Genomic DNA, 8,199 nt, shown 5'->3' with positions numbered 1-8,199 from the left:
ATAATCTTTTGTATTTCTTCAGTGTCAGTTGTTACATCTCCTTTTTCATTTCTAATTCTATTGATTTGAGTCTTCTCCCTTTTATTCTTGATGAGTCTGGCTAATGGTTTATCAATTTTATTTATCTTCTCAAAGAACCAGCTTTTAGTTTTATTGATCTTTGCTATTGTTTCCTTCATTTCTTTTTCATTTATTTCTGATCTGATCTTTATGATTTCTTTCCTTCTGCTAAATTTGGGGTTTTTTTGTTCTTCTTTCTCTAGTTGCTTTAGGTGCAAAGTTAGGTTGTTTATACGAGATGTTTCCTGTTTCTTAAGGTAGGATTGTAAGTGATGTTGTTTTTAAAGCTTTCCCAGAAGAGGATGGACCAGGGCAAGCACTGCACCAGTGCAAGATATTCCCACATCTGTGTTGCTGAAAGAGAACTCGCTAAGGACTCTGTCAGAAACAACCTCTATGTCCACAGCAGAGCCAGTTCTGACGTGGACGTGGCAGTGGGCCCGGGGAGCAGGGATGAGTAGACATTCGGAATTACATCCTAGTTCCACTCTTGGCTGTTCAGTAGCACCGCCTCCTGCCCAAGTGACCATCGAAGCCAGTGCTGACTGTGGACGAAGCTTCATGCCCCTGTGGTTTGCTAACTGGTCCATGGAGATGCGAATGTGATGGACCTGAGGAACGGCTGGAGGGAGCGAGGAGGGGCCACAGAGCAGGGGTCTGATGTTCCTGGAACAGGTCTGTCAGCTCCTGAATAATTGAGAGCAGACTCCACTCCATCCGGAGTCCGAGGATGCTTAATGGGAGCATTGATTTTTCCAATACTGAGTTGTGGTTTTCCCTTCTGTGTCCTGGAAAGTGAAAGGGAGGAATTCGGCAGTCTCGGGTTTTTTTTAAGCAGATATTACACTCAGCAGATATTTCCTGGGCACTTCCTAAGTATGGCCGGGCCCTGGGCTAGATCCCGAAACCCTTTCACAGAGCTGGCACCCCCGTGGCTGCCCAAACAGCAGGCGTTTATCTACCGCCTCTGTCTGCAGATACCTGTGCTTAGGAGAATGGCTTAATTGATGCTATCCCTGTCCTTGGGGATGTGCCCCCTAAGGCAGAGTGGATGCCAACAGACAGACTTGAGATTTGTGAAACTCAAGAACAAGTTGTCTAGCCATTAAACGAGCACATTCATTAAATATGAGTTAATACATAATGAACCAGTGTTGGCATGGGAAATGCAGGAAGCTTCAGTGCATGTCGTGGAACAGGGAGTAGAGGAATCGAATTTGGGCGACAGCCACTGAAGACAGTCAAGGCCTTGAGGGGTTTGCTGTCTCTGTTAGAAGTGGTCAAGCAAAGGGACTATTCTGGATCCAAAGACTCTGCGAGGTTGGAAGGGAAGAGGGCACGCCCCTCCCTCTGCAAGCCTTAACGCCCTGCGTTGAACACCACACAAATTGATGTTCAGCAGGTAAAGGATGTAGAGCTTGGACGGCTAAAATGGGGCCTCGGGAGAGACCCCATTCCCACCCCAATCGACCAGAGGGACATGGTCAGGAAAACTTGGGAGGGACTTCTGCTCAGTGAGTGTCTGCTCAGTCTGAAGCTTTGGAAGAGCCCTGGGGGTGGCTGGGCTGGCTGGCTGGGGGTGGCTGGGCTGGCTGTGTAGCCCCTTCCAGGGAGAGAGCCCTGGTGTGGCGTCAGGACAGTCCTGGGTTTGAGTCTAAGCTCTGCCACTTCCTGACTGTGTGACCCTAGAGAAATGTCTTAACCTTTCTGTCCCTCAGTTTCACCATCCGTGCAATGGGGCTGCTAATACCAGCCTTAAGGTTGTGAGCCTTAAACGAGGTCATGTGTGAAGTGCCTGGCACAGTGACTGGACATACTATATAAATGCTCAATAAACAGCAACTGCGGGGACTTAGAGGCAGCCGTGCTCTCCTTCCTGAGCGTATTATGCTGAACCTGCAATGTCCACCATTCTCTTTGTTTAGGTGAAAGTGACGAGGGTAACCAAGGGAGTATTGCTTGCTGGTGCCCTTCTTCCCCTAGCAGAAAAAATGGGGGCTGGGTGCTCTTTGATGCTGAGGTTAGTAGGAGGTCTGTGCTAGAGTGGGGAGGAAGTGAGAGGGTCTGCTGGAGAGGGGTCTCCTGCCAGCCACACCTGAAGCCACACCCTCGCTTCGTCCCAGACCTTGGCAGGGACTTCACTTCTTTGAGCCTTGGTTTCTTCATTTCCCACGTGAGGATGACAACCCTCTGTCACGCGCTGTTGTGAAGATGAACTGAGACCGTGTGGCCCGAGGACCTGGCACAGAACAGGCAGGGTTAGAGGCAGCCCCTCTTCTGCCCCCCCCGCCCCCCAGTTGTGACACTAACTTGCCTTCGCTGAGTGGCCTCAGCCACCTCATCCCAAAATGCAGTTACTTGTAAAGGATGATGACAAAATAGGCAGCAGGACTTATTTTTCCAAGAAGCTTTCTCAGTTGCAGGAGAGGCCTCACTTTGTCACCAGGGCTCAGAGCTTAAAGTTTAAAAAACAATCCATTATATTCAGTAGCTTGGCAAGAGGTGTCAGGTTACTCACCGGGGACCCGCCTCTTTTTATTCTGTTTTGGAGGTGGAAACTGGCTGAGGTCACCCAGGCACGGGAGGCCCAGCCTTTGTGGGTGAAGAAGGCTCCATCTCTTCTCTCCCCTCCCCTCACTCCTCTGCTTTCTTGGTGTGTCTTTTAGAGTCACCATTGCTCATAAGAGAGAGAATGAACTATATATACATGTGTATAAGAAACATCACCGCTTTGTATCGCTGTGGCTCTTCCTGCCAGGGAGGTCTTTGAACTTGTATGTGATTTAACTGGCCTTCATTGCTTTCCTGTGCTGTGTCTGGTGGCGGGCTGGGCACATGCTTATGAAGATGTTTCTTATTCTCTTTCTTAGAATAAAGAGATGCTTTCTTCCACTGCAGACCCAACTGAGGTCTTGAGGCCCAGGCTGGTGGTCTCTGCAGCACGCTTTGCACACCCCAAAGGAGAGTGAGCACAGGAGAACCTGCCCAACACTTCCTAACCACACGGCTGCTTTTTGCTGTTGTCCTGGCTGAGCAGACCCGGCCTGCTGGCCTGTTCTCAGGGCTGGGAGGGTGGAGGGTGGCATGGAGGGAGAACGCAGGTCAGGCGGCCGGGCTCAGCTGGACTGACCTGGGCATACCAGCATGCTTCGGAGTTCCAGGAGGGCCTGTGGGAGTCTGTGCAGACCCTGGCAGGAGCTGGGGCTCTGTGGCCACAATTCCCCGCCGAGCAGCACAGACTCTTCCGGGGCCAGACATCACCATAGTCTGGGGCACCCTGCCTGCCAAACACGGGCTTCTACTTTGCTGCACACTCGATGTGTGATGTGGAAATCCCTCTTTCCTTCTTGGCTGTAATATGGGGTGGCAGCCTGTGGTGTGCACCCTTGGGGTTCGCATCCTTCCTGTCTGCCGCTGGTCCACGCTCACCTTCCCACCCCAAGACGGCCACTAGGCATCCGGGCAGAGTTTCCAGGCCCTAAACTGTTGTGTCCTTCACGTGACGTTACTGGGCCACGCACCTTTCTGGAGGGGTGGGTCTCAGGGCTGGCCTGTGCTAACATCCCCCCTCCCCCGAGCCCCAGTCTCCTCCTGTCCTTTGCAGGGATGGAGGGGCTGATGTCTGGAAGGAATGAAACCACGAAAGGAACTTGTTAGTATGTGGCAGCCTTGACCTCAGAGGCGGTCTGGAGAGTGAGTGCACAGGACAGTTAACTCCCTATTGCCCCGACCTGGAAATATACACAGGACGGTAATTAGTTTCCATCCCAGGCTAAAGCCATACGGAGCAGCGTCTGGGATGCTGTTTACATTGCGGTATCACACCGCACATTAAAAATCAGCCCGCTCCCTCCGGAGAGCCGCCTGCCCCCTCACTGTGGGCTGGCTGCTGGTTCACGCTGAGAAGCTGAACAAAGTCTTGCAGGTCAGAGGTTCTTCCTGGCATCCTTTCTTTGGCATTCTGCACTGGCCTAGATTTTCTGATCTGTCACCATTGGCCTCAAATACCACATCCCCAGGGGAAGGCAGGAGTGTCTCACCAGGAGATGCAGAGGAAGGGAGCTGGCCCTAAGGGTCGATGGGGGCGAGCCTGGCGGGAAGTGCCCTGAATGTCCCAGGTGGCACACTGCTGGGATTCATTAGCTTGACCCCCGACCGTGGTTTGCAGACATGTTACACTGACTTTGGAAATAAGATTTCAAGAATTTCAGAAAATAGTTCAGTATGACTCCATGACCAGGTATTGTAAAAGAGGATGTAAGTCCCGAGTAGAGGTTTTACAGAGTCAGCTGCACGAAGGATGGGATGGAGGGGACCCAGCTCAGCAATATTTCTTATGAAATTCGCTGGGAGTTGTAATGTTAACAAAAATTCAGCGTGCATTAGCTGGTGGTGCAGCTGTTACAAATGCCCAGCAGTCTCAGGCTGCACAACAATAATCAAATAACAGTGCCTAGGATTTCAGAAGTATCCGTTCTGTGCCAGGCATGTTCCATAAGTTACTTCATTCAATTTCTGTCAGGTGTATATTACCTTCCTCCTTTTACAGCTAGCAGACTAGGGATCAGGCAGATGAGGTTGCCAGTCCCAGGGGCACAGCTGGGCATTGGCAGGGCTGGGATTTGAACTCAGGGGTATCTCCCAGCTCCCTGCTCCTTCCATTGTCTGTCACCTGGAGGAGAGAGGAAGGGGATGGAGCTCTGTGCAGCGGGATGCTGAGTTTAGTTCTTGGCTCCGTGCTTTAGGAATATGGGGACTAATTGTATTGAGTGCAGAGGAAGATGCTGGGCTGACGAGGGGTCTGAACCACAGGCCTTGGAGATGGTTGAGGGAACTAGAGTTGCTTGTCGCCGTGGACATATTACATCTGGGGGGGGGCAGGAGAGTTGCCTTCACATGGTTGCCTTGGAGTAGCATTTTAGTCTGGTTCAAGATCAGTTTTCTGTTCACAGGGGTGGAACTGAGAGAGGATTCTTTTTCTCCTAAATGAATGGGCCTTTGTACAGAAACCCAGATCGGTAGATGGAACCGCAGCAGAAGTGAGCTTCTGGAGCTGCCTCTCGGCCCCCGGCCTGGTGGAAGAACTCCTAACCCAAAAGGGCAATAAAAAGTGAAAGCTCCTCACCGCTCGGACAGAGCTGGGCTGTGAGCCCCTCACTGTGGCGGGAGGGGAGGGCATCAGGCATTCGTCCTGCAGCCCCCAGGGGCCCTGGGGACTCGCCTGCCCCCTCCCATGGGAGAGAGAGGGCAGTGCTGCCCGAGGACAGGGGTCCCCGCAGGTACAGAGCAATGATTTGTATGTGTCCCGTTTCCTCAGGCCCCCCAGAGGGGCGTCACGGGCCTCTTCGTTTCATGGGTTCCTGGATTCAGTTATACGGCGCAGCCCCAGGCATTCTGGCCCCTTCCAAATGACACAGGTGAAAGCCTGTCCTGGGTTTATATTTCAAACACAGTATTAGCACCTCACTGGGAAGTGGGTGCATCAGGTTGCATCACCTGCCTACAGACTTCAGGTAAATTAGGAGACACTGGATGAGCTAAGGGAGAAAGTTTATTCCAAAGGAGCAGGTGGCCGGGAGGCCCAGGCTTCCCATAGATGATTGCCTCGGGGCTCCTGACCTACCAGGAGAGACTTTTCTGTGCATAGCCTCAGCGGGCAGAGCTGAGACCTGAGGGTGTGAGCTTCGAGGGTGCCGTGCGTCTCCTTAGAGAGGAGCGCAGCACTGTCACCACGTGAAGGTGACCCCTCCGGTGAGCACCATGTAGGGGCCACGTGGGGCAGTGAGCAGTGCCACAGGCAAAGGCAGGCAGGGGTGGAGGGACCACCAGCCTCCCACGGGGTCCCTCAGCTTGTCAGCTGGAATTCTCCGACTCAGCTTGGCCTTCTGAGACTCTGAAGAAAGTCTCACTTTTAGGAGGGGACATCTAGGTGGTTTCCAGTTTTTGGTTCTTTAGATAGAGCTGCTGCGAACCTTCACGTACAGGTTTTTGTGAGACCGTAAAGCTCTCATTTCTCTGAGCTGAATGTCCAGGAGTGCAGTCGCCGGGTCATAGGCTGTTGCATATTCATTACGTTTTTTAAGAAACCGCCAAGCTGTTTCCAGAGTGCCCACACCCTGTACGTTCCCACCAGCAGAGATGCCGTTTCCCTGCATCCTCTCCAGCACGTGGTGGTGTTACTGCTTTTTATTCTAGCCACTCTGATAGCGATGCAGGGCTGTCTCTTTGTGGCTCTAATTGGTTTTTCCCTGATGCTGTTGAACATCTTCCCATGTGCTTATTTGCCATCTGTATATCCTCTTCGGTGAAATCACCTGACTTAGAAAAAGAAAAAAAAAAAAAAAATGCCACAGAGTTGCTGTGAAACCATGGGCAGGGGTCAAAAGCCTTGGGCATTGGTTCCCCGCCCCCACACGAGCTTCCCCTCTCAGGGCTTCAGGTGAGGGTGCTTGGTCGTCTCTGAGGTCCCTTCATGCCCCAAGCTTCTCTGACTCCAAAATAACGTGGTGACCTAGAGCAGCGCCTCGTTGGCGGGACCGCGGTGTGCAGGAGGGAGGTCCCAGGCGTCCTCACCCACACACCGTCAGCTCTTGTGTCCTCAGGATCCCGCCGAGGCTGACTCACGGGTGCTATATTTGAGGAAAGGTGTCGTTGGGCCTGGAAATAAAAGGAAAAACAGAGGAAGAACTGTCGAGTGTCTCCGTGGCCCCCTCTGGGCCTCCTGGAAGGCTGTGGCCCAGCAGGCCCCCGTCCCCCAGACGCTCCTTCCCTCCGCGTCTCCTCAGCGGGGCCTGTGCTGTGCGGTTTAGTTTTGCAACAGGGTCATGCTGAAGGTCCCAGGAGTGCTTCCCTTTTTATGTTCATTAAACAAAAAATGTGTCTGTGTCATTTAAAACCGCTAAGGACAGTGGTGACTGAAGTCATTTTCCAGGGTGCACTGACTCGCACCCTCTCACCCTCGGCTGCTTGGCAGTGTTGTTGATTTTTCGCCGCTTGCCTCCTGTGTCAGGAGTAGGGGTGGCAGGAAGTGGTCTTGAGTGTTAATGGAATTGCTGCCAGTTTGAGGGCCTGCTGGAGGGTTTAGTCTCCACTGGGAAGCAGGGTAGATGACATCTGCTTAAGAATGTATTTATTTTTGTTTTTCTGCCTAATGATGTATGTGGGACTTTACAGCGTGTGAAATAAGCATCCTTGATCTTCGCATCAGTGAGTCATAAGAAATGAAAAGACATGGTTGTTTCTCCCTCGGTATAATGAAGTATAATATTTGCAAAATCTACTTCGGTGAAATTGTACAAACAATCTAGCATAAAGAAGGAATTGTTTTCTGTGTGGGCTTAGAGGAGTTTCGGAAAAAGAGCAGAGGAGTGTCTCTTGAACCCGGCCCGGGCGGTGGAGACAGTCTCCTGAATGTAGATGGTCACGGGCTTTTCCCCGTGGCCCATTAGAATATTCCAGCACATTGTAGCGGTCATTTGATTGGGTCCAAGACCAAAGATAGAGCTGAATCACATGATGGTTTGGTTCAGAATGCTTTTCTGGTTTGGTACTTTTTGAAAATCTAGGTTTATTTCTGGTTTGAACTTGTTCAATAGAGTTAAGAAAGAAAAAAAAAAACCCTCTTGTTACGTTCCTGGTTCAAATTAAAATTTTATATTTGCACTTGGTTTGAGGTTGAATAAATAAAACGTATTATGGCTATTGGTGAGAAGTTCATTTTGATTCAAGTTACTTCTCCAGATAGCATCACTGTTATAAAACTCATTTCCCCATGAACTTGCATTCTTCCAGGATGGTGTGTGTGTTGACCTCATTTCTTAAATATTCTGGATAATGAGAGTTACTATACTTGCATTAGTACTTTGCAATGAACTAGAAGTAATAAAATACTTAACATTAAAACCAGCAGAGGTTTTTCTAAATGCACAGACTTTGTCTTCTTGGGACCAGGCGGAGGGTTTCTTTTTTTCTTTTTTTTTTTGTGGTACGCGAGCCTCTCACTGTTGTGGCCTCTCCCGTTGCGGAGCGCAGGCTCCGGACGCGCAGGCTCAGCGGCCATGGCTCACGGGCCCAGCCGCTCCGTGGCATGTGGGATCTTCCCGGACCGGGGCACGAACCCGTGTCCCCTGCATCGGCAGG

General features: G+C 51.2%; 1 protein-coding gene across 2 annotated transcripts in view; it reads left to right on the top strand.

Annotated features, from left to right (window-relative positions):
- Positions 1-8,199, top strand: part of ITPKB (inositol-trisphosphate 3-kinase B) — a 100,435-nt gene that overhangs the window by 14,644 nt on the left and 77,592 nt on the right. The window lies entirely within an intron of this gene.

Source organism: Physeter macrocephalus, chromosome 4 (assembly GCF_002837175.3).
Source record: "Physeter macrocephalus isolate SW-GA chromosome 4, ASM283717v5, whole genome shotgun sequence".
Taxonomy (NCBI): domain Eukaryota; kingdom Metazoa; phylum Chordata; class Mammalia; order Artiodactyla; family Physeteridae; genus Physeter; species Physeter macrocephalus.
Note: the sequence above shows the minus strand (reverse complement) of the source record. Positions and strands in the feature narration are given on the sequence as shown.